Source organism: Plectropomus leopardus, chromosome 18 (genome assembly GCF_008729295.1).
Source record: "Plectropomus leopardus isolate mb chromosome 18, YSFRI_Pleo_2.0, whole genome shotgun sequence".
Taxonomy (NCBI): domain Eukaryota; kingdom Metazoa; phylum Chordata; class Actinopteri; order Perciformes; family Serranidae; genus Plectropomus; species Plectropomus leopardus.
In genome coordinates, this window is record NC_056480.1 from 14,776,672 (window position 1) to 14,804,106 (window position 27,435).

The 27,435-nt window shown below is 39.3% G+C and overlaps 1 long non-coding RNA gene across 1 annotated transcript; it reads right to left on the reverse strand.

Moving 5' to 3' along the window:
- Window positions 1–10,159: 10,159 nt before the first annotated feature.
- Window positions 10,160–27,349, reverse strand: LOC121957490. Its single transcript, XR_006106784.1, has 3 exons — window positions 27,307–27,349; window positions 11,145–11,262; window positions 10,160–10,217 (listed from the first exon to the last, which is right to left on the reverse strand). It is a non-coding gene; the product is annotated as an uncharacterized LOC121957490 (long non-coding RNA).
- Window positions 27,350–27,435: the final 86 nt, after the last annotated feature.

The window sequence follows — 27,435 nt, forward strand, 5'->3', positions numbered from 1 at the left end:
GGGGGAGCGCCAACTTTTAGTTCCTCCATTTCTCTATGATTACTCTTTTAAAGTAGAGAAGGGTGTCTGAAACAGGTTGTGCCAAGTCCATCTGCTCGCTGTCAGGTATCCGAGCATGCTGGTTCGCCTGTGTGTGTGTGTGCATCACTGTCTGTATGAGCGTGCGCCGTATTTACAATATGCGTGTACTCCCTTGCAGATGTCCAAAAGCTACTTAAGGGCGATAATTTCCCTCTGATTACTCTAATGCACTACAGTGCTGCCGTCCTGTCTGTGATTTCTCCGTTGCTTGGCAGGACCACACACACCCTCCATATGCTCGCTGACTGTCAGGCGCACAGACACACACTTATCACCGAGAGCGCGAGCTATGAAGAGATGAAAAGGGGAAATGAGAAGGCAGGGGTGTGGGGGGAGAGTGAGAAGAGCACGAAAATTGTCTCCACTTTGTAATTTGTGCATATTTTATCGAATTCTCCCATGACAGCGTTCGACATTCTTCACTGTGCCTCATTGTGTTGCGAGTTGCAAAACCAGGCTGATAAACAAGGGTGGCAAATTACATAGTCAGAAACTTTTTGAAACAATTGGAGTCTGGAATGAGCTGGGGGGAATTAATAAATCATATTTGTTCATACATTAGTAAGGAGGGGAGCTGATGAGGTAGGGGGTGGGCTGAGCCCAACGTCACTGACAGATTTGGAACATCAATATTTAACTAGTGTAAACAGATATGATGCACCCCCACATTGGATTCAGTCTATGTTATGTGTATTTGCATGCAAATGTGTTGCAGATGCATGTGTGAATTCAAGTGTTTCAAATTCAAGGAGGCTCTCAGAGATTAGATTTGTGATCAATCAGTTACTGATCTAGCAGCGACTGATAAGATGTTAAAAAGTAAAAAAAAAAAAAAAGATCTAAGCTAAACTCATCTGAGTCGTCCGATGGGAACATTTTGACTGACCACATTAAAAGGTTTTGAATCACTTGATCATTTATTTCATTACTTGAAACTGACTTGTCTATCAGTAAACTTTGTCTAATATCCACACATGATCACTGAGAGGCAGTGCCATCCTACTTTTAAAAGTTGGCAGCCTCGTCGGGATGATTCCAGCTGAGTGGCAGCACACTTGGCTGTGTTTTGAAACTGGAAAGCCAAATAGAAGCCAGCTTTGGCTCATGTGTGGCTGCCAGATGTAGTAAGTATTCGGTTATATGGACATGGGCCAATTTCGAATGAAAATCGGCTCCAGTTAGTAGCACTATGGGCTACCTTTGGGCCGGTGCAGGCCGTTAAAAATAAACACAATTTTCTTTTTTTTCTCCTTTTAAACAGGACAAGTTTTACCTTTCTTTCTGAAGCACCATTAGTCATCATTTGTGAACCAGGAGTTCTGGATCTAGGCCACATGGGTTATGTCCCCTAAAGAGCCAGAAGCACAGACACTGTGCTGACTTTTTTTCTATTATTGTTGTGTGTCACTTTGTAATAAACAACATCTTTTATGGTTTGTGTCTCTTGGTAGCAACTGTGTGTGTCCTTCTGTTTTGTGTCTCTTTAAAGTCAGTTTGTGTCTTTTTTAAGTATTGTTTCTTTTTGTAGTTGATTTGTGTCTCTGTTGTTTCTTTGCATCTCTTTGTGGTCATTTTGTGTCTTTTTGAAGTTATTTTGTGACTTTTTCAGTTATTTTTGTGACTTTTTTATCTTTTGGTTTCTATTTGTATTTGATTCTTGTTCCGTGGTAGTTTCTTTGCATCTCTTTTTAGTTATGTGTGCCTTTTTGAAAACATTTTGTGTCCCTTTCAGGTATATCAGTGGTTTTTTTTGGTCAGTGTGTTTCTTTTTGTAGTTCTTTTGCATCCCTTGCATTTAGTTATTTTGTTTCTCTGGGAGGAATACTTTTGTGTTCTTTGGTCATTTTGTGTCCCGTTTAGTTCACTGACACTCTGGACACATGGGCCTGCAATTTGTAGTATTTTAGTAATCCATCCATGATTATTTTGTACTACCTTGGAATGTAAATCTATTTTGCACTGAGATATGTGAGTATATTTAAGGTACATTAGGCTTGAGTTAATCTCAGGATTGGATTTAGGATTCAATGAAAGTTCAGGGTAAATATCAGGTTTGGCATCGGTTAAAGACCAGCAATTATTCAGCTGAGTCAGTGAGGCAATCAGGACAGTAAATACTGTTTTCTGGGGTCTCCAGCATCTTAAGCTCCATTCCTCAATTAAGTGTTATACATGTGACTGGTATCTATTATGGTATTAATTATATTCCTGGCAGTTTGAAGAATGCTTTAAAATGAAATGACATAAAACACATTTACAGAAATGTATTTGTGAATTGGTGAAATTGGAAGACTCAAAAACAATACCTCACAGTTGCACATTTTTATCTTAACTTATAAAATGAGCCTCTCTTTAAGGGTTTCATATTTTGTGATGTGAAATCAAAGCATCATCATCACTGGAATACCCACTGTGTCTTTTATTCAAATAAGCACAAAAAGATGACACATTCTAAATTATGCCATGTAATGTGTTCTCTCCACGGCTAATTGTCTCTGCATCTTGCCACACTGAAGATCTGATATTCAATGACTGCTGTTGCCTCAAGGTCACAGTGCAGCTAACAAACACATCAGGAAGATGCAGCATGACAGGTGTGTTTACGTGACTGTTACATCCTGTCATCGGCAACACAGGGGATACATAAATGAGTCTTGCACGGTTATGGGTTGTTAGGAAAATAAATGCAATTTCTGTTAAATGGGGACAACGCAATAAATGACTACTGCTGTAGTTAATGGCATAAGCATATCATTTAGCCTGGGTGTCCAGATGTCATGAACATTTTTGTATTAACTAATGATTTCTCTCTTTCCCCCTGAGCATCAGGATACCTTTTATAATATCATGTCCATGTTCATAATGACCAATTTCTCTAGATAACATTTGCCACTCTTGGGGATTTTTAGTACGTGTTACGAGTAGAAAAAGTTTCCATGCACCTGTGTAAGAGACTGCATGTGTGTGTGTGTATGTGTGTCTGTAATGCTGAAATTAGATTGTAGCAGAGGGGGAAAAAAGCCCCACAGTCAGTTTCTTTTGCTCCCTAATAGTACTGCTGTGACAGAGATGAGTGGCAGTGAGCAATAACCAGCAGGTCAATAAGAATTAAGGCTGGAGAGAAAGAGAAAAGTGGAGGTACAGAGCCATTAAAAAAACAAAAAGTGGCCAACAAAGGAGGGACTGCGCACTAAACCTCAGATAAGGTTTCATTTTAAATCCATAAAAAGCAATTGATGTAACTTTGCTCATCTGTTTCTCTCTCTCTTCCTTGTAAATGTGACTGACAGCATCATAGCTCTGATTATTGTTCTCTTTTCGTCCAAGTACAAAAACACACTCTCTGTCTCACTCTACCTTCACAATTCAATCAACAATCACAGCTTAGCAACCGTAACTAGGCATGGGAGGCCTTTCAAGTTTTGGCTTTCTCCACTTGAAACATTCTGCATGGGGCTCTAATGAAAATTCAGTACCTGAAGAGTTTGGAGGGTGTTGTGAAAAATCAACACATGGAATGGCGATATTTTTGCATGGCAACATCTTATTGATACACGGATGCCAAGTGTTGACTTTTTTATTCTAAAAACTTATTTATATTGCAAATAAAAATTTTACTTTTGGCAGCTAAGCAGAATTATAAAATGAACTTTTTCAGTCCACTAGGTACATTGTGCTGCAATGAAAATGATTGACTTGACATGCATCTCATCAAATAAAAGTGATGTTGACAAAGTTTTTCTCTGAGAACATAATTTATAGCTGAGTATAGCTAATATTGCAATGATACTGAATCATCACTTAAGTGCTCCAATAATATTGTGTCGAAAAGTATCACACCTCGTTGTACCACACTGCATCGCATCACGTTGCATTATATCATTTTACATTATACATTATATGAAAGTAAATAAAACTGTTTAAAAATACAAACTTGAAAGCATAAATACAACTAAATCATTTTAAGACAGGCTATGAAACAGACACAGGAGGAGAAAGCACATCAGTTGCTCTGCACTGTGTTTTAACAAGAATTGACTTCAGGGTTCTCCCTCTCATAAACCATGCCCTAAATGGGCTAGGACCAAGCTACACTGCTACCTCCCTTGTTAGCTATTTGCATTCAAAACTATTGGGATCATCGGCTCCTGGTGTTTTGGAGGTTTGTTGGAGAAAATTGAAGATACAGGCTTTGTCATTTACACTCCAAACCTATGAAACAAACTACATGTAGATAACAGAGAATTCACAAATACTTTAATAAGAAAGCTTACTAACTTATCTCTTCACCTTAGCCTTTAATCAGCTGTTACAATTGTGATACAAGCCTGAAATGCTTTCTTTTCATCCTTTTGCACTGCTGCAATTCTTTTAATTAGTTGTATTTTACATAAATTTATGATTTCATATTTTATGTTTTTTTTAATATTTAGCTGAGTATTTTTTTTGTTTACAATTATATTTAAATATCCTTTTATGCTGAACTGCCTCAGTGGCCTAATTTATGTTCATTTTGTCTATTTTTATGTGAAGAACTCAGTTCATGTAAATCCCTTATTGTCGAGCTCTTTGTGCTGCATTTCTTGTATTGAAGGTGCTAAATAAATATAGTAATTTCTAAGTATTTTTATTATTATTAATAATATAATAAAATGTAGGGTTTTTTTAAGAAATTGCCCAAAAAAAAAACATTAAAATGTCTGCCAAAGTGCTCTAACAGCTCACGCAGGTTTTGCTTTAGCCTTTCCCTTGTGCCATCTTAATACAGCTCATAAAATTATCGAGCAACAGCTGAAATCAATAGAAATTTGTAGCCTGTTTTAGTTCAATTCTTTGTTCAAGACACAGTGTGTCAAAAAATTGAGTTCTCTGTAGGGTGCATATGCGTGATGCAAGAATGGAAACTTTGACAAATGTAGCAGCAGTAACTACGGGGACCAGGGCTTAGCAAACAGACTATTGTTTAGCTGTTTTTTAAAGTAACTAAGTACTTTACATCCCTAATTGCTAAGGTACTCAAGCCAGATGCACACTTCACCTCTATCCAGCCATCAAAGATTCCTCTCCTACATCTCTGTCTCTTTGTGACCCTGCATATTAATTATTCACATTGTATTAGTGTAGCCCCGCTGGAACATTTTTCTTCATTAATTCCATTATGTACAGTGCTGTGGGCCTCACAACTCATTTGCACTCTCAACAATAACATTTTTTTTCTTTCTGGTGTTTATCATAACCTTTGTATTGTTCCTTCCTCATCCCTCTTCACTTTTCCTCTTTATCTGTCCTTTAGCGGGCTGAAATAAAATATTCACAACTTCAAATCAGACATACTTGTGCTTCTTCTTCTCAACACCTCCTTGTCTCCATCCATCAACAGTCAACTTCTCTCATTTTGCAAATGTCATTACAAAAACGCAAAAAAAAGAAGACGAAAAAAAGAGATACTTGATGATTAGGTATGTTTTAAGTGTCCATTACTTTTAGATGACCGGTCGACCAGTTGCCAAATTCCCATTACACAACTCATTCAGTTAAAGCCTTATCTTCACACTCCTTTCTTCTCCCTTTGCTTGAGGCTCCCCCAGTAACAGAAAAGTGAGTATACTTCTGAATTCTCACCCAAAACCCCCAAATCTATATATACCCCAAGCTCACAGTGAAATCTTAAACCCTTTCAGGCTCAGCAAACCAGGCAATCACAGCATTTACACAACATTTTCAGGGGTGACACAAAGTTCCCCGGGGATTTGAATAAAGTTTTCAGTATTTTCTCACAGTCATCAGAGGGTTCATTGTATAATTAATCCGTTTTTTTATTCACCCGTTTTGAACTTCACATTATCACATTACAAAATGCATATTCAATGTGCATCACCTGCTGTGGCTGTTTGGCAGCAAACATGAATCTTGTCTCCATTAGCCGAAAGACAATTAATCAGCTGACGGCATATCATTGTTCTGGAGCTTTCCCATAATGTTAATGTTAGGTCAGAGTGAACCTTACAACTGCCATGCAAATGATGGTACAGATTATGCATTTAACCTGTCAAAGCTCTTGAATTTTAATACGCAGATGCAACTATTAAATTAGACACACAGGAATAATGAAGCTCCCTTTTTAGCCAATGGGAATCTGTGCTAGTTACATTTTAATTTTTACACATCCTGACAGTGAACACTGTGGCTTTCTGCTGCAATGTTTTTCTTTTCTAACCATGAGGGGATGGAGCCTGAGTGCACAATTGCAACAATGACCCTCTTAAAAGATAAAATGACCCATCACTTCCCTTCCTTGCATTTGTCCCCATAAAATCAAGGGCACGCTCAGTGCTGTTAACATGCTTCTCATCTTTAGCTTTTATAAGCTGTAAACATTGATTTTTGCAAGTTAGCCAAGCTACAAAATGAAACTGGTGTATATGTACTGCAAACCAGTTTCTCTATTTAGCCAAAGATGGCTTCTTAGAGAAAGACATTTCCTCACCTTGTAGCTACCCTTCTAAACTTTAAAAAGCAGCCCTGTCACCAGGAGGAAATGTTAGCATTTTAGGTTTCTACAAACCACAGACACATTAAATTTGTACATTTCATACATATAATGTCAATATTTCTAAAGTGATGTAGTTCTGATTGCATGTATGAGCTGGCTTTGTCATCTGGAGGTGGAGGGATGCTGTATAGGGTTACAAGTAGAATTCCTGCCAAACTACTGTTCGAGACCATCCACAGGCCTTCCTGCCTGCTCTATACGGACCTTTTAGCTCCTTTTATCATGTCATTACCAGCAGCGTTTTAAACTCAGGCCATCCAGCAGCGTATCAGCTGCAACTGGTTTCATCCGACTGATGCCGCCCGTCCGCATATTATACTGCTGTGACACGTGCCCTCTTATTTATTTATTTTTTTTAAGATTATTTTTTGGGCTTTTATTGCCTTTAATTGACAGGACAGTGTGTGTGTGTGTGGGGGGGGGGGGGGATTACATAAAAAAAAAGATTTTTTTTTATGTAATCCAAAACAAAATAAAATATGTCTAATAAAAATTATCAAATGGTTGTTACATTTTTTTGTATATACTTGCTGAGTTGCGTTAAACCGTCAATCAAACACCACTCATACAATAAAACCAACCTTCTAGATATAGGGAACACGTTCAACAGACATGCGCTTGCATACGCAAAGACTCTCTATGGTGCGCACACGCTTACACACACATACTCAGAGCCAGAGATGACAGTTTAATTTCGAGATTGGCTAAGAAACATATGGAACAGGAAATACAGGGGTCTATTAGTGTACCCTTTGTAATGGATATCAGGAATAGAAAAGGGAATTAGGCCTAGGCCTTGCTACTGACAGAGCATTAGAATAATCCCTGCTACTTAGGACAACAGTCAGATACTAAATACACCAAATCCACTTCCCCTGCTCACAGAGCAAAAGCAAACTAATGAACGAGGCGCCTTTGCATATTCACTATTATAATTGAAGTCAGACAGAGACCATTTATTTTTATGAAGCGCCATAAAGCACTGCGGCACCATTGCCAAACAAACACAAACGACAAACAACACCAGAGCGGACACGCACAGGCATGCACATACACATGCTGTATTTCTTTAATTTTTTATTCTTTATTACAGCTTCAGTCCTACTCTTTGAATCCTGACAAGGCTGAGAACATTCATTTTCTAAGTTGTTAAGCTCAAAACATAATGCTGGAGCGAGAAGAAAATAAGCCACAATGCACAGAGCCTGAGAGAAAAGTAGACGCAGCTGAGAGAATGATAGTCAAAGACATAAAAAAGGAACAGATAAAACTAAACCCTCTATCAGCAGCAATGGCCACAATACCCAAGAGTAACTGTCATGCTTTATTTCTCATAACCTCCCTGCCATTTCATTGCACCTATTTCATTATAATTTGCCGACCCCTCAATATCTAGCTTTGATGGGTAACAATTTATTCGCTGAGATCGAGAGGTTATTGAGAAATCCCCACACTGACCTTCCATTCAGAGGATATGAATATGTCCCAGAGTGGCTCTGGAATGAAGCAAGGTCACACAGGCGGAGATTGAATGTCAAATCCGGGTGGCTAAATGGCAATATTGATACACTGGTTTATGGTTATATCAATATCGTCATCTGTAATTGGCGTAACCTGATGGACTGTGTGTCAGTTAGAGGGTTTGTTGTCGGTACATTATCTATTAGTAAAGTGCTGATAATGATCTGTGATGGATAAAGTGTCTATGGCCATGAAGGAGAGGAAATACCAAAGGAAACAGGCGCTTCATTGCTTCATCGAGGCAATACCAATCAGCTGTGAATTCTGGGAGAGATTCCTGTTGCGGTCTTGCTCCGCTGCAAATTTTTAAGCAGTGTAGCAGTCATGTCACGTGCTGCTCTGGTCCTGAAACATTAAAGTCTTTCTCCCCACATTTTCTTTTCCAATAAACAATTAAAAATACAATTAACCCTTTAACACTTGACTCCCTTGGAGATACCATATTTTTAAGATTTCACTTGGATATGCTCCTCATCATGCTATGTACATGGATTAGACCTTATGATTTAAATATTTAATCGTATTTTCATTATGGCTTAATTTACATTTATGAATCGACAAAGCAGGGAATGAGAAGAAAAATCAGATTAGCAATGCAAAATCAAAATTAATTTCCAGCACATAAAGTGTTCTCTTGGGTAAAGGAAAAAAGCAAGTGTTTCCCCTTAGGATGAAGAAACAAAAGAGAGAGAAAGACCCATGTTGACTCAAAGTCCCATTTTTTGTCTCTAGAACAGAGTGACAACAGGACATATCTAAATTGGTAAATAGAGCCTTTCCCGCTAGAGTGTGGCTCAGGCCGCATATTTCTGTCCAAACTTGACCTGAGTCCAAGAGAGTAGTAACTAAGCCTGACCCGAACTTGACAGGCATTCTATTTTTTCTATGTTGAAACCAGACCCGAGCACAAAACGGTAAATGTAAGGAAAACACTCAATCCAATACACTGCTGTCTGCATTTCATTGTGTAACTATGATAACGAACCAAAGGCAACATAGCAATGAAGCGGTAGGGTGGTTACGATATTAAATGGAAGGAAAGTATGAAGCACTACATGAAGAAGGCAGACCCTGTACGACATTTGTAAATATTTGTCTAAACCCAGCCCGCCCTAGCAGGTCCAGTTGGCCTTGAGTTGCATATCCACACATCCATACACACACACACACACACACACACACACACACACACACACACACACACACACTCACACACACATTTAGGTATGCACAAACAATTAAATACCAACCATGTGATGGATTTCACAACTGGAAGTTGCCGCAAAGATAAAATCATAAGTTATATGAATCGTGCTGTTACAGTCGAAGTACAATGAGAGCAGAGGAGCTGTCCATTTCACTGTGGTGCTGAAATCACCGCAGAGTACTGCAGACATTTTTAGTGCGATAACTTCAAAATAACCTCACAACTCACAACAATCACACTCCTTTCCGACATAGAGGCAAGAGATTATAGCAAACAAGAGAAAAGTGATCTGCAATACTGATCAGCAAACACCATGTCCCAAAAACTGGCCAACTAGAGCACCACTCACCCACTTGAAGCACAAATGCACGTACACACAATAAACAGGTGCTCGGCGGCAACCTGACTCAGAAAGCTTAACAACCTTTTAGAAAGAGGAACAGCAGTTCATCAGATCCCAAATCCCCTTGAAAAGGTTCTTGTACTCACCTTTTTAAATGGTTCTGACTCTGGCTCTGACTGGTTCAGCCTGCAACTGAAAACATATAAATATAACGGTTATCTAATGCTAGGAATAGCAAGGAATCTACTAGGCTATTAGTTAGCTTACTATAATTACTCATAGGCTGGCTATCTGCCTAGTAGTGATAATAATTCACTAGTAGCCCACAACTTAGCCTACATGATACATGTATGCCTTATCTTAAATTTATATCAAATACAATAGCCAAACGTTACAGTTATTAAGAACATTGTTATGTAGCTTGCTCCTAAGGTAAGCCTACCTGCTGCATGTTTGTTGACACATCCCTGAGGGCAGCGGCGTGGAGCTTGTCCGTGGGCTGGTGACTGTTTCTAAAAAATCCAAAGGATTCTTAATTAGGGAGCTTTGCAACCCTACCCTTCTGTTCTGTTCTCTCCTGTCTTCTCTTGCAAATGCTTCTGTGTTTGAATGGCTGCTTGCTTGACTTGCCTAAGTGTGCTCAGCTTGTCAGTGTTGACAGATTTTGTGCTTCACCTAGCTGAAATCTAGTCAACTTTGTAACATGATCAAGTAGCAACTTAAGGTTGAACATACACAGCTCACCAGCATCATTGCATCTGTATATGATATAAATACCAAAGAAAAAGAGAAAATATTCATTTGATTTAAAGGTTTTCAATAGTTAATTCATAGTTGTTAAAATATATGTACAATGAGCATATTTTTTTGCTATAATTTGCTTGGCAATGGCTTTTTTTTAACACCATGATGGGTTTGCACATTTAAGGGTATATATACCAAATGGAAGCCAATGAAGTGTGAAGGTTTCTTGTAGAAGACATCTTCATGAAAAATTGTTATCACATTTCCACCAGAAGTCCACTCGCACCACGGGTTGGAATGCAGGTACATGTGTTATAGTTACATAACACTAATGCAAGATTTGGGAGCATTAAGGAAGCATATTTTCTACAATGACACATTTGCAGGTCTCTGTCAAAGAAATTACATTTATATATACAAATTTAAAATGGTAAATATGTTTCATGAGTAATCTAACGCTAAGGGAATTACATTTTCTATTAACATAATGAGGAAACATTTCTACATTAACGTATCTGGCAAATCTGGTGATTTAACTATTTTTTCATTACAGCTTCATTTAATTAACAAATATGAATTATATATTGCAAGGTTGCAAAAATAAGTAATCCTGCAACACAGTATCCACTTTAAGTAACTACAGCATTACTATTTTTTCATTGACGTTTGACCAAAATTAAGACCTTTCCCTTTACCTTGGTGCTTTTGTTGCTTTAACTCAAGACAGGAATCTGGACGCTAACCGGAGGTTCTGGTGGTAAGATCCTGCATTTTGTGTTCCTCCCATCCTCCTCAACCATCTTCCTGCGGAGCCTGTGGGGGACATTATAGTAGTGTTTAGTTAGTGGTTTGTCACCTAAGAGAAATGTCTCTGAAAAATACAGACAGCAATTGTGTGGCTGCAGCAACATAATTAAGAAAGCAGTTTAGTATCATACAAACATAATTTTGAGCAGACCACACTGAAATTTGAGACCTGAAATGTTTTACAACAGAGTTATTCTGTTGTTGTAATGACAGAAAAAAGGTTCCGATATATCAAAATATACATAACCTTTCATAATCAAGAAACTTTTTCTGTAGTGGCAGCCTGTGAAAGTCACATACAAAAAAAACATGCCACCCACATTTGTTTCCCACAATAGATCACACACACATACAGTACTGTACGTGCCTGCAAAACACACAAACAGACCAACATATGGAGTTGTTCTTTTATAATGGTTTTGTGTCAGCATATAACGGATGTCTCCTAACAGTCCCATTTATTCCTATCTCCAGATAGCCTATGCCTGTCCAAACAACAGCACGAAACAAAGGATGGAAAACAACACAGGGGAGACAAACACATCAATCTGCCACCAAAACCACACACACACACACACACACACACACACACACACACACACAATCACATCAAACACACACATATGAAACCACACAGATAGATAGCGTAACAGAGAGAATGGAGACAAAGTTATTGAGGATTTTAACTCATACATAGTCATGGGTTGATATGGGTGAAGGATATGGAAAAATGATTTAAAAAAAAGCGACCACTCTTGACAAATACATGCAAACAACATGAGAACCTTCAAAAATAGCATGGAAAAACACCCCTAAACAGAAAGTGAAACACAAACACACGCAGCCATTGTGCACATAAGTCTTTCCATTTTCACTCATTCTCAAGGGCGGTAGGAAGAAGCACAAGCATAAGAAACCAGAGTACAGATCTATCAGCTGTCAGAGCACTGTGTCTGTGAGGTGGAGTGGGCCCTCAGAGATAAAGTAAGTCTGATACAGAGAGAGGATCTTTGATTGGAGCCAAAGCTTAATGGGGCTCCGCGCTGAGAGCAGAATGGGCTGCAGCATCGCTCCTGCCTCAGGGATCACCGCACTGGATATTTGATAGAGGCACACTGCCGTTTTTATCCGCGAATCCTCACCTGCGTGTTTCATGGAAGAAACAGATCTGCTTCCAAAAAAAACACACATTTTCTCTTGTTGTCTCAAACTGCACACATGAGCTGCTGTAAAGATGTAAATGAGGTTTTTATTTATATTTGTTTATCATTGTACTTATTATTGTTCCTCTATTGTGGTCTCTAAATCTCATTGAAATGTGCTGTATAAATGTGCATTGTTATTTTCATCCCCACATTAAGTACTGCACAAACACTCCCACTGTTTTCTTAGCATACTGTTGAATGCTGCAACAGAATTCAAACAGAGGAAACCACAGACAAACAGCAGTGGAACAAATGAAACTCAAACACACACACACACAGACACACACAAATTTATGTATTGAACTATTACAACAACAATACAGCCTGCTAACGTGAATAAGCTTGTGCTAAACCCTGCCCGGTGCCTGTGTGGCAGCCATTGATTAAAGGCCCTTGTTAGCATGTACGGCCCCTCATATGTTTCTGTTGTGTCATTGATAAGGGCTTTGTATTCACACTCGCTGAGGGGAGTCGGCTAATTAAAAACCAGTGACAGCCAGATTCACAGAACAAAGGAGCCGGTCCCACTGTCGCAGATTTGCATACGCATTAATTGTTGTTCGTCTTTTCATCTTGAAGTTTGTACAGTAGGGCTTACACAGTCAAGGAGTGAATGGAAGTTTCTTCAGTAAGCTGGCTTTATGACAGAGGAGTGACTTTAACTATTCACTGTCAGCTCTGATCAGTCTGTTCTAGTGATACCACACAGTGTGAAGTACCACATCAACCTTGATCTATGAATTGAATATTACAGCTTTATTTTAAGAAACCTACTAAGAAATAAAATATTACTCAAAGGGACAGTTCACCCCAAAAATAAAGAAGAAAGTGTTTTTCTTTTACATGTAGTGCTATTTATCAGTCTGGATTGTTATGGTTTCAGTTGCCAGGTGTTGGAGATATCGGCTGCAGAGATGTCTACCTTCACTAAAATATAATGGAACTGCTTGGCACACAGCTTGTGGTGTACAAAGCACCAAAAAAAAGGAGGGCCCAGAGGGACGAGGGATGGATGAGTTTTTCTGGATCCCACTGTGCTTGACTAGAGCACAAAATGTTGTTCGTCCACTCACAGACAAACATTTAGAGAGCAGGGGCATGAAATACCCAGGAAAAAATGACTAAGTCCACAGCTCCACATCCAGGGGTATGTTGAGACTGGAGGAAAGCCAAAAAAGTGCCCCATGGGCATGGACCCAGCTGACATCCCACCCTCCCTCTGGTTTCTGGCAGAGGAGCTCAGAGCACAGCCTGGGTCAGTGGGGCTTGCTGGAGGCTGCTTAGGGGCTGTGGGACTGAGTGAATCGGCTGAGAGTCAAGACCATGCTGGAGGCTTTACCGGGGCTGGAGAGACAGTTATAGTCAGTATGGAAAGCCAGGGCACGCAGGGCATGATGGAGAACAAGTGAGGGGGCCTGAGGTCTGCAGGATCCATGAGCCTGGACCCCACAGACCTCTGAGGGCCTGGCTGCTCTCATCCACTATGACTACCTCTCCAGCCCCAACAAAGCCCCCTGATTTTAACAAACAAAACATGAACAGCTTTTAAAATATTGTGTTTTCGGATACATCAAACTACCTCAAATGGTAGCAGAAAGAGCTTTATCATTTTTGCTAAAAATCACCACTCTTGCATTGCCTTGCATGAGCATGTACAACTAATGACTCACAGCAAAACATGCCTCTGGACCATCCATTCTAGCACAAACCATACAGTTTGCAGGTGAAGTTCCTGTAGGCAGCACTACAGGTAAGAGGAAATATTTTGATTTTGAGGTTAACTGTTCCTTATATTTTCCTTATATTGTAAGTTAGTCATTTTGCATGACATTCTAATGAGTATGAGCACTCAAATGACATGTTTTCGTGACAGTTACATTAATATATCCCCTTTGATAAATATTGTTTTCAGCTGAAACAATTAGGTGAGGAAATTAAGTAGTCCAAGTAATAAAATGTGTGGATTCAAACACAATTTAGACTTCCTTATCTGATGATGAGCACTGTCAACTGTCCCAAATTAAATATGTAGTCAATTAAAACAGAGGGGGGTAAAGTGTCAAGATAAAAACTTCCACAGATTAACAAAGCCAATGCTTCTGCTGCCATAGCTGATGGATCAACATAAATAACTTATAAGTTATTGATGGTGTTTTCAGATCCTTTACTAAGTAAAAGTACTAATACCGCCCTGTGAAAATACTCTGTCACAAGTTCTGCATTTAAAATTAAATTCAGTAAAAGTAAGTATAATCAAGAGAATTTACTTAAAGTATTAAAAGTACCCAATGCAAAAAAATCTTATTTTAAAAAAATCACATTTTTAAAACCCCCTCAAAATAACAAATGAACACCCCCCAACTCAAATTAATTTTAAAATAAATAAAAAAAAGACTTGAAATGTTTATTAAAATAGTTGCCAATTAATTTCTGTGAATTGACTGATTGATCTTATAAAGCTTTTTTATGTAAAATATTATTTTGTAAAGTACTAAAGCTGTCGGATAAATAAGTAAATGAGTAAAAAATGCAAAATCTCCTCTGAGATGTAGTGGAGGAAAAGTATAAAGTAGCATGAAAAGAAAATACTCAAGGTAAAGTTAAGTATCTCAAAATAATACTTGAGTACAGTAATTGAGTAAATGCACATAGTTACATTCCAGCACTGTAAGTAGATCTCTGATTACTCACTTTCACCACAGAAGATTTTTGTACTCTGCAGAGAACCACATTGGGAACAGGTGAGACAGGATCTCAGCATTTGGTGAAGTCATTTCTGACGTTCGTTAATCAACAACCTAATCAACCTTTACAAATATATGCAGGCCATTTTGTTCTATGGGGCAGTAAAAACTTTACTTATTGCCGCTTTCATAGTCACTATTTAGGCAAATAAGAAATAATGTTGCATAAAAAAGTCATCTGGTTTTAATCTGACAGGCAGCTACCTCGCTGTAGAGACATATGCTTGCAACTCTAATTAAACCATATGCAGTGGGGCATGAGTGTGTGTGCAGTCGAGCGTTAGCACAGAGGGGACTCAAGCAGGTTAGAGAGGTGAAAGAGCCATTTTCCTTCTTTCCTCCCATCCCCTCCCTCTCCCTCTGCCAAACAGGGAAGCCACTTATTAGAAGATCCTGAGCTGTCAGCAGAATTGTACACTGCGGGCACACATCCTGTCGCAGCAGTCAAACACACTCATACTTCTCCCAAGAACACTTTTTCATTTATACACCTCTGTGTGTAACTAGGATCGCAGTTCTGTCACGATGCTTATCTACTTATCTCGCAATCTTCCAACCTCTAAGCGTTCTGCTCTACAACCTCAGCTGCTCAGATGTAATTAGCAGCGGGGAGCACCAAAGATTATGTCATGAGGGACGAGGACACATGTTGCTCAGCTAAGAGGAAGAGGCTGTGGAAGAGGGACTGGGATACTGTGGCTTGTAGTCTTTTAATTTTTCATCATGAAACTGCAGCAATGTGCAACATGCTGAGCAAAAGAACACACTCTCGTCATCTAACCCACCTCATGCAAGACAAGAGTAATGAGAGAAATAGAACCCCGCTGACAGGAACGGGGACAGAAATCCCTTTTAAGATATCAGATGAATCACACAAATGGCTGCTTCTATATAGCTCAGTCGGAGGACAGCCATATGGTGGCAGCTTATAAATGCATCCATTGTGTGTGTGACGACCTCTCGCATTCTGGTTGTGGCTCCTTGTGTGTGTTTTTTCCTGTGTTCCTTGTTCCTGTGCAGGAGGTAGTTTAAGTGGCAGAGGTGTGTCAGGAGGAGGAGCTAAGTTAAAGCCTGGTATTTTATACGGATGGCCATGGTTTTGATGGACATAGCAGAGCATGCTTCGACGAACTCAATTTCACTAAATAATGCCACAGATCCATTTCAGAGACAAAAAACAAATGCACAAACTGCCAACAGTCTATTCACATGTCTATTTCTGTTGGAATTTCAAATGCATTTTAAAAATTAAAACTAGCACGCTTCTTGTGCCAGACCCAATGGAACAAAGGAGATGATGCATGCAGTTCTCATGCCTCAGTAAACAGGCTTTGTTTGATGAGGAGATTAGGAAGGGCTGATGAGAATGGCCGGGTGGTATTAAATTTTAATACTGATGTGCATTTAAATGTGTTGACTAATTTGAGAATATGCAGGTCAGAAAAAAACACAAAGTATTAGGTACATGAAATTAGTATAGCAAAAGATGTGACTGACAATAGCTATATCATTTTTGCAGAAAAAAATGTTTAAATTTGCTTTTGGGAAATTGAGCAAATTGGCAGGAGTATATGGCTATAAAAATTGTGCCCAGTGACCAATGACAACAATGACAAGGACTGAAAATTGGTGTTTTTTATGGGGTTTTTCTCTCTCAAGCCCTTCTAAAACATTTTTCCTATGTGACCTGACATAGGTGTCTCCACAATGTTGCTGCTACACACAAACTCACTACTGTGGACGGCACGTTAGTTCGGTTCTGAAAGTCACGCAATAACAAACTCAACAATGGAGGCAGCCAGTAGACCAGCAACTCCTGTGTTCTGCGCGATAAAAATACTGTTTTTGTCAATGGAGTCTGCTGGCTTTGAACAGAGCATTGCTAATGGCTTCAGTTACCAGTTAAAGAGAGCTGTCTGAGAGCAAGGCAAAGTGGTTAATTAATCTGAATATAGCATACACAACAAACATAGATGGGGGTAGTTTTAATTTGGAAACTATGGACAAAAATCACAGACTGGCCCAACCTTTAACTGCCCATTACACACTGGGATTAAAAATTCTGATGGTATCGAGACCACTGCACAGATAGAAAATTACAAACAAAACCTTTAGAATGCAATGCAAACTGTCTACTAGAAAAATGATTACAAAAAATGGAAATGGACAGACGTTGCCGACAGCCACTTTAAAGTAAAGTATCTATATATTTCTTTTCCATTGTTCTTCATTGTATCTGCACACAGCCAACTTGGCTCAACATTACTAGACTCGTTCTACTTTGAAGTATCGCAATTTGCTGTCATTCATTCATGTAAAAGGAAAAAAGAAAACTGAATTGAAAACTGCCTGGACTGGGTAATCCATCACAGTGCACATGAAGACCTAATTTAGTTTTGCCAAGGTTTCTGTCTGTTTTATCAGTATTCCACCGTGCCTGTGTTGAATATATTCATGTCAGTGTTACATTATTCTTTCTTCCTGTCAATCACATGACACCTACAGCCTCCTCCAAGAAAGAATACATCGGATCACTGAAGACACGACAATGTCTTTATTATTAAAGACATTAGTGAATCTCAAGCCACTATAAAATCCATATGTTTCAGATGATAGAAAACAGTGAATGTTATATTACAGAATGGCTGCCTTATAATGCTGAAGTAAATGTAGAAGAGTCAAAAGGCTGGTATAGCATCTCATTGTACGGTGAAGTGATATTTGTCTTAAATATAGAGATCACAATTCATCTCATAATAAAAAGGGTGACAGATAATTGGAAAAATTTGACATTATTTCCACACCGTTATATTTTCATACTGTCAAGACAAGCTGATGGATTTCTTTATACAGTCATCTGCTCTAGGCACACTATTACGCAGCAAACACTGCGACAATATTTATGCCACAGAATCACATGATCTTAGTTGGTCATGTTGTTAATTTCTCCCTGATTTTGATAGAACTTGTCAGGCTGTGAAGGTTTTGATGAAGAAACTTTAATGGTGTTTTTTCATGGTAAAAATGTTGCTATACTAATACTTGTTGGTGATGTTGTTCATATTTCTCCTGATTTGGGATCATATTCCTGCTGGAACTTGTCAGGCTATGAAGATTTAAGAAGCCTGAATTGGTATTTGTACGTTTTGTTTTTTTAAATAGAAAGTGCAGCTATACTGCCTTATAGTCATTCCCTGGCTGTAGGTACATGTAGCTACATGCTAATGTCAGGGGAACATAAAATCTTGGTCGCATATGTTGATTTCTACCTGATTTCGGATCATATGCCTGCTGGAACATGATGGGCTGCTAAAATTTTGGTTTACACACTTTTATTGGTGATTTTTATGGTACAAAGTGTTGCCATACTCTGCTATAGTCATTCACCAGCTGCAAGTACAGTGCTACATGTACCGACATACTAGCGTCAGGGAACCATGTAATCCTGGTTGGTGATGCTGTTAATTTCTCCCTGATTTTGGATCATATTCCTGAACTCGTCCAGCTGTGAAGATTTTGGTTAAGAAGCTTGTACTTGTGATTTTCCATGGTAGAAAGTGCTGCTATACTCAAGTATAGCCAATTAGTCTCTGCAGTGACGGTGCAGAGATGCCAAGAGCGTAGTTACGGAGGAGGAGATTGGGATTTTTAGGACGAGGGCTAGAGATGTTTTCAAGTGTTTTTTGGGTATTCAAACATGTTTTACTAGAGACCCAAAATATAGGTATAAAACCTGAAAATGAGCATAATACATCTCTTATACTGCTTCCATGATGCCTTGACAGCACTGAGTTATGAGCCAAACATGTGAGCCCCCGTCAGTCAGAGCTGCTTAATCATGCACTCACAGTGGGAATTGCTCGGCACTGGGGCTGATTTAGTGGCTCATAGCTTTGGGTGTTAGAGTTCAGCATCACATCATTACTTTTTTACACCTTACATTGATTTGTTTAGTGGGGTAACAGGCCTTGTTGTGGTCTACAAGGGGATAAAATAAACACTAGAAGAGGGTGCAGTCAATTACACTTCCCATGGACACCGCATGCTGAGGTGGGTTAAATAAAACAGAGTAGGAACTGACAAAAAAGGAAGAGGAAAGATCGCAAGGACCTGCTTTCACAGGGACAATATACTCCCTGATGTTCCCTTTCCCACATGTGCAGTACCTTAACTTGTGAGGGTTCTGGTAGTTTTCTGTGGGGGTGTCACAAGCTGATTTTACGCTGTGGCATTTTTCTTTGCCCTGGGCCTGGTATAATTTCCAGAAATCATTTCATCATGAATCTAGGTGGCAAAGAAGCAGCAACATTTCTGGATATCGTATATGCTGTATGACTAATTGCTGTTTTACATTGTGTGAGCAAGCCAACACAAGACATGCATGCACGTAGCATCAATCTTCTCATCAGCTGTTACTAAAAAAGGAAATAAGCATATTTCAAAAATTTAAAAGAAGACTACATACATTTTCTGAAGGATAAATCTAACCTGGAAGACAGAGAATAAGCCAAGGTGGATGTTTTGGACTAAATAATGTAAAATTCAAAGCCTCTTGCAGTGAGAAGGCCAAAAAATCTTGCTTTCATCTGAATACCAAATGCACTGCTCCAATATATGTAATGGCATGTGAATGCATCATCTGCATTTCTAAGCAACAGTAGTGTATCTATAATAAAACCGAGCTTTAGGAAAATCTCCCTGTCTCATGGGAATACACCTAACATTGAATACGTGGAGGATCCATCTATGAATGATGAAAACCGCAACATGAGCCAGACATTAGAGGATGGATATGTTACTTGTTCCATATATGAAGGAAGCTAAAGACAAAAAACTCGGTTAATGACAGGTGCATCAATCATATAGATTAGTGACGCTCCCTGGGCCATATTTTCACAACGAGTGCAAGCAGTGCTCCAACTGTTTGGTATTTTCTTGACCTTGAAATTTGCTTTGCATGTCTGTGTGGTATTTTTGGTTTTGCACAGTGCATTTGTGGGTGGTGAGGCTGAAACAGGTGGGATGTTGACTTAGACATGTAAATGATACCAAACTGCTACAAGACACCTACACAGATACACATATCAGACAGGTCCATTAAAACTTCATATTCTATTTTTTTAAACAGATGCGACATTATGAGTTGATTCTGTCTAATTAACTGTTTAAAAGGACCCCACCATCTGTGTTAAGCAGCAGATATATGGTCCTGTGTGTTCATATTGTGCCACTCTGCACCACCCAGACAACATATGATTTCCGAAAGAAGCATCTTACACACACACACACGTCACTGTGATAAGTGCTTCAGAGCAATGAGACCAGTGATGTGACTGGCTGAGAGAGCAGCTATTAATCACGACAGTCTCTGATCTATATCCACCTTCACACAGCCCTTTTTGCACTTTCCAGGGTTGCACATACAAAAAAGCAGACGCACTTGGAGACTTACTCACAGTTTGTGCATCGTGCATCCCATGACCGAATGCTTTGCTCTGGTCAATGCTCTTGTGTGATTATAATAGGAAATTTGGTGTTTGTGTCACGTCTGCATCCGATTCACCCTCCCCAGTGCGCCTCGTGATCTTCCAGTGTGAGCGGATGAAAGGTGTGTCCAATCAGCTCGTGGCACAATCATTGCAGGAGCGCTGTGAAAAATGGATTGTGGGTTTACGGATGGAAGAGTGCGTGTGGAGGTGGAGTTGTGTGGAGGAAGATGTGTGTGAGTCAGAGGAATAAGCAATACTGCATGCAGGTTGAGTTCCCTGGACAACAGCAATCAATAAAGCATTAAAACGATCACGGAAAGGGGAACAAGATGTTGCAGCCATCTGGAACTGGTTATGGTATTAATCCATTTGGGAAGGCCCGCTCCCCACATACATCAACTACAAAAGCAACAGATTCAATAGAACAGCACGAGTGTCTCAAGCCCCCACTGCAGAGAAAATGGCATGAATGATACTGTTGTTGTATTCCTTCAGAGAGCGCATTTCATTGTCAGTTGACACTGTAGCCACTGGAGGGAGAACACACTTTGTAGCCTTACAAAGCTACAGATGAACTGGTTTTCACGACATAATTGTTTTCTTATGAGCATATTTTAAGCCTGCAAATATGACTTAAATATATGATCTTGCCAACCTGCTTACCATGGTAATCTTTTGAAACCTGAGCAAATTGGCTTTTTTCTTAGCTAAGTTTTCTGTGTTTTTCTTGACTCGTTTTAATGTTTTTTTTCCCCAATTTGCACGGCATTTGATATTAAGTTGCTGATTGCCTTTTTTCATGTTTTTAAAAGACATCCCATTTCAAAAGTTTAAATATTTACAAAAGTCACCTCAACGGCTTGCAAGAAAATTGATTTCCATCCAGATTTGAAAGAATTAACCTATACAGACTGAAAAATGTGCACTATCAAACGGCTGAGCAGGACCTCAAAGGGTTAACATTTGTCTTCAAGATGCCTTCAAGATACAGATATCCTGCACAAGATCAATAACCTCTCCATGTATGTTCCTTCAGTGTTCAATACACCACACAGGGTTTCACCCTGTGCAAACATATGACAGATGAACATATCTGACCTCACAGCATCACAGGGTACGCTACAAGTCACACGATAGGAATAATTGATTTTAATGTAGCAGGTCTGCTTTGAACATCTGCAGTGATTGATTAAGGATTTTCTGTGAGATGTGTGAAATCTAATGGCCCTTGATTGATACTAACACCTTCCAGTCTCACTTCTGTTGTTGATCTAATGTTAAATTTCATACCATTGTTCCAGTTATTCTAAATCCCCAGTAGCCCAAAAACACTAGAAAGCCTAGAAAGCCATTCTCTGTCACACTAGAAAGCCATTAATCCAACAACCTGATATTCCCAAAATGCGCATTGCTCCGAGGACCAATTCTCTGCTGGGACACTCCCAAAGAGAAGCAAATGGCTAATTATTGCAAATCACAAGACGATTACAGTGTTTGGAAATTATTTTAACAGGATCATTGTTGCATTTATGCACGCAGGATGAAAACCTGCATGTGCTGATATTCTCAAATGGACTGTGGGTAATCATGTAAGCAAATAGTGACCTTCACTGGGTTGCCAGGAAGGAAAGAGAATTATTGCAAATATTTTCCTAATTTTGTTTAAACCTTGAAAATCATTGAGATTTTCCTTCATATTCAAAGAATTAAAGATATCAGAAGAGGCTTAACCCTGAGGTAAAGTGGTTTGGGATCATGGCTTTGATTTGTTCTCGGGTGGTTGAAGTCGTCTTGAGAATGTGTTGCAGATAATTCCATGTATTCTGTCCACAAAAACCTTGATTTTCCAAAGTCAGAGTAAATCCATGGAACACGAAGCATAAAACGAGTTTGGTAACATTCTGTGGTCCGGTCCAGCATAGATGCTACTAACTAATTGTGTTATACAGAATGCAATGGTGATTGTTACAGGAATCTCTGGTAATAAGTCAGACGGCAGAATAATAAACTTAGTCCAGGCGTTTGAGGCAAGAAGCAGCAGCATGTACCATTATCTAGGAATTATAGAAAAAATGCCTCAACTTTACTTTTCCTATAATCAGAGTTTTATTTTTTTAGTCTTTAAATATTGTTTTATTTTTATTTCTTTTTTCTTTTCTTTTTTAAAAAATAATCAGTTTAGTTTCAGTTAGTTTCCAGAGTGGATCAGTTCATTTCAGTTTAGTTTGGCTGTTTTTATGTGTTTTTATGACTTGCAGTATAAGTTTAAGTTTGTGTTTTCTCCTATAATAAACTGTATTTTTGTCAAAAGGAAGATTTTAAATGGTTTAGAATAGGTATTACAGTACAAACACAGCACTTTGTGAAGGCAGTTGACTATCAGTCATGTAGACATCCTCAATAAATACATGTACCAATGCCTCCTCACGCTTGTTTTTCGACAAATTTGACCAAATTGACAAAGACCAAAACTTAAAAGGAATTCCGATATGTTATGTCCACGATCTAGGAAAGTTCAATCAATATTTGTGAACATGAGCTACTCTCTCTCAAAGCCAGAAATCAGAAAAAAAGTACATCTTAAATTTGTGATGCCATAGGGTATAAAGTCTGGAGCTGCTCCACAGACAATAGATGGGAGCCTGATTTTGTGGACCAACAGATTTGTTTGTAATACAGAAATAAGTTTTTTCTTCTATTGTTGTTTTTCCCATTCTGAAACAGAAAATGTATCATACACAGAACATTCCCCTGGCTGGTCTGATGCCGCGTTCACACCACGAGCATCACAGTGGCAGGCCACAAGTCATTTTCAATGGAAGCCAGTGACATGAAGTGACAAACTAGCACCCAATACGTGTTAGTATTACATGATACATGATACAAACGAAAAATATTAATCTGGTAATCTGTGAGCTATACCTGTGTATGTATTCTACAGTATAACCAACAAGGTATAGTGACAGTGTTTTTTTTTTTTAAAGTAACACTAAGAGCCATAAATAGTGCCTTTAAAGCTTGAGTCAAAAGCCTGTTAACATCAGTGTCTGCAGGAAAAGAAACTGTGAAAGAGAGAGGAGAGATTGAAAGGGAGTAGAGGAGACAGGACCTCCAGGATAATGGCTTTTTACCTTGACTCTTGGATAAAGCATTCGGTATGATGTAAGAACGAACTGGTCTCCTTTCTGAAAAACTCCCTCGCATTTCTCTCCCTCTCTATGTGCTGCACTGGATTAATAGCGGTCGGTGTGTGCTGCTGGGTTGTGCTAGTCAGTAAACAAGCCAGCAGCCACTCCTGCCTGGCTCCGGAGCACTCCATTAGGGAGCCAAGTGCCTTCTGTTTTTTTACACACTGGATGCACAAATATAATAAAGCTCCATGCAGCAGTTTAGGATGCAGCAGCAGTCTGTGGCGAAATGGAGGAGATTGAAGATGTATGTGACCAGGTATTGGGACAGACAGAGATCCCTCCTCACCAAATTACCCCTATCCTATACACCCGTGCGGAACACTTTGTCTAAATATATACGGCTATACACACGCCCATGGGCACACACCTCCAATACAAACGCACTCAGACGCGCACACAAAACCATTAAATGTCACATCCTGTGGCAGATTATATCAGTGAGCAATTTCGTGCTCTCTGGCATCATCTGGAAGAACAAAACTGGCAGAAAATACAAGCCATATTGAACAATATGAGAATGGGGAAATCAAGGGGACGGTTGCAAAACCTCCATAAAAAGGTTTAGGAGGAGCACCGAGTCGCGATAAGTAAGTGCAGACTAGTTATATAACTCCCAGAGAGGATACTGCTTACTACAAAGTTCTGCAAAAGAAAAGGAATAAAAACTACATAAATCCTTTGTCCATTAACACCTTATTTTGACTTGTACATGCTCAAATTAAATTGAAAACATAGTTTTCTTATTGCACTGCATTAACTCATGTATTTATTATTATTTGACATTTTGAGATATAAAATAAAGTTGCAAAGTTTCACAGCTTAAATCGTTGCAGAGTGTTTCAAGCATTGTATTTCTACATACCAGGGGAAAAAACAACAACAAAATTGTATTATAAGGTCCAAATGGTTGCAGAGTTTTATGTGTGAACAAGTCCAACCTTACCACCTGTTTACATGCTTCACACGCCAACGTCGCACATCTGTTCGGAGAATGCAGCGACATTATCCACACCCTCACATCTGCCCCCGCACATGTTACTTTGTGGCACATTTTTGCCTCATCCTTTTCTTCTCTTGTTGTTGCTCCTGTCGTTATAGAAACCATAATTATGTAGATCGCCACACTCTCACCTAGCTCCTAAGTATAGCTCAGATATTAGCTTTAGATATTATGACATGACACTCTATTTTTCTATCTGATTGCAGACAAGATAATGAACTTTAACTGCCAGATCTGGGGCTTCATCTGCCTGCAGAGGCTGGAGAAAATAACAGCAGGATGACAGCAAGTGACAAAGTAAGTCATACCTTTTTTCTAGCAAGGGGAGGATGGAATAAAAAGATGATATTGCCTAAAGCCACTGAGCAAAATCATTAAGGGAATTCATTTCCCCATGAGGGGAAACAGCTTCAAGCTGTGAGTAACACAACAGCAGTCTTGCAGAGTCCCAGCGTTAATCCACTACCACATTTGACATACTGTTTGTCTCAGTGCCTCTTTGATCCAGCATCACACAGCAGAAGGTGATAGATATCCCATGCAAGAGTAAACACCACACCATCACTCTGCTGGGCATTCAGCTCAGTGCCATGAAGGGGTTCCAGTCACGCATAGAGCGGGGGTGGGAGACAAACAACATCACAAAGATATGTTGCATTTGTGATCGATGCTTACAGTTGCAAAACCAATGGATTTCTCCCGTAGCAGCTACCGTCTCTCGCACCTCATTGACGTCACTTGCTGTCTCGGCGTGGATAACGTATTTTCAATGACACCTGTGGTTACCTGTGCACGTACTTCTCATTACTCTATCGGCAGCTGTGGCAGCAGCTTCATCCCTAACTCAGTGATTTGTGACTTGTGGGAAAATATGGTGTGTTGTTGAAAAACTGGCATGTACGCGCACATAAAGGGACATGTGCTCACAAGTACGCACACATACACAGTGAGGACCCATTGCAAAATTGATTTGACAAGGAACGGGTTAGGACCAGATGAGAATGGCGATGTTTGAGCACAGCAGGCACACGGTACTGAGCAAGGACAGCCATAAATCAATGGCATCGAGCTGCATGGCATTATCAAATCCTCCTCTACCAGAAACCATATATACACACTGCAGGCCAGGAGTAGCTGGACCACACACACAACTATCCCTTACGCAAACAAACAAGCCCTTGGTGTTCATAAAGGCCTTGCATGAGATTTTGTCAAGACTGGGATAAAGAGATAAGAACTTTTTGTATCCCATGATGACAAACTCTACCAACCACCATCTCCATTGAGGAAACAAGCAAGACTAGCTTCTAATAATTTCTAGATATTTTTAGCTGCAAGAAGTGTATGATTCAGAAAATAACTACCTCATGTTTCATTCATTCAATCAATGACTCATTCATTGATATTCTATGTGAGGAGGATGTTACGATGCATGACAATGTATACAGGCAGAATCACTGCCTGGTCTCCTCTCTGCTGCCACACTGTGCAATCTTGTATCACATTCCCTGTTTGGTTTACCATTGTTCAACTTTAAATTCAAGGGTTAAACCCTATGAAAAACCTTTTAAAACCCTTTATTTGATATATTTCAACACGGGGAGAAGGCAGCCAGCGACTTTACAACACATGGCATAAGATTCAATCAAGAATCTATCTTTTTTCTAAAAAAAAAAAAGTAAAAAATTACCTGAATACAAAACAAGTAAATATGTAATTATAATAATTCAAACAAAATTTTATTCCCCCCTTTAAAAAAACAAAAAAAATTCAAGATTAGGTCCTTTTCTTGTCAGCATTTCAGGGATGTTTAGTTGATCACTGCCTTTTCCCCCATGTTTCTGACCGTTCAAACCATTTACTCAGGTTTCAAAGGGTTAAAGAGCTTATAAAAAGCATCTCGACTCATTACAAGAAAACTGATGTCAATCCAGCTTTCAAAGGGTTAAAGCACTTTCACACCAAGCACAGAAAAATGTGCAAACGAATTTATAAAAACAGATTCTGTGGGCTGTTAGAAATTCTTGCGCAGCCTTACGGAACATTTGTGCAGGTTCTTAGCAAATGTTGGCCTGCGGAAAAACACGTTTGACAGATTAAATGGTCAACTCATGTCATACCTTCAAGTCCTGTCTACTGTAGCTTGCTGCCAAAATTTGGAGAGTTTATGAATTTGGTTTCTGCTTCAGCTGCGATACAATGAAGATGCAAATATATGCTCTTGCTAATAAAATATGTTTACAGAAGTGAGGAACATGCACATCATCATGATGCAGAATGACATCATCGGACCGCTGGGCCCAACACTGTCCCAACTTCGACAATCCTTGTTCCCTGGTTGACAATTTATAACGTCCAGTGCAGCTGAGAAATCAAGACGGTGGTGAGGGCTTAATCCCCTTAGAAAAACAAGGCACTCACGTTTCTTCATGGATGGGTGGTTGTCATATTGCAGGTCTATGCAGGCGGTTGATGTAGTTGGTAAGTTACCGGACGTCAGCCATATGTGATACATAACATATAGATGCTCCACATCGACCTGAGGAAAGA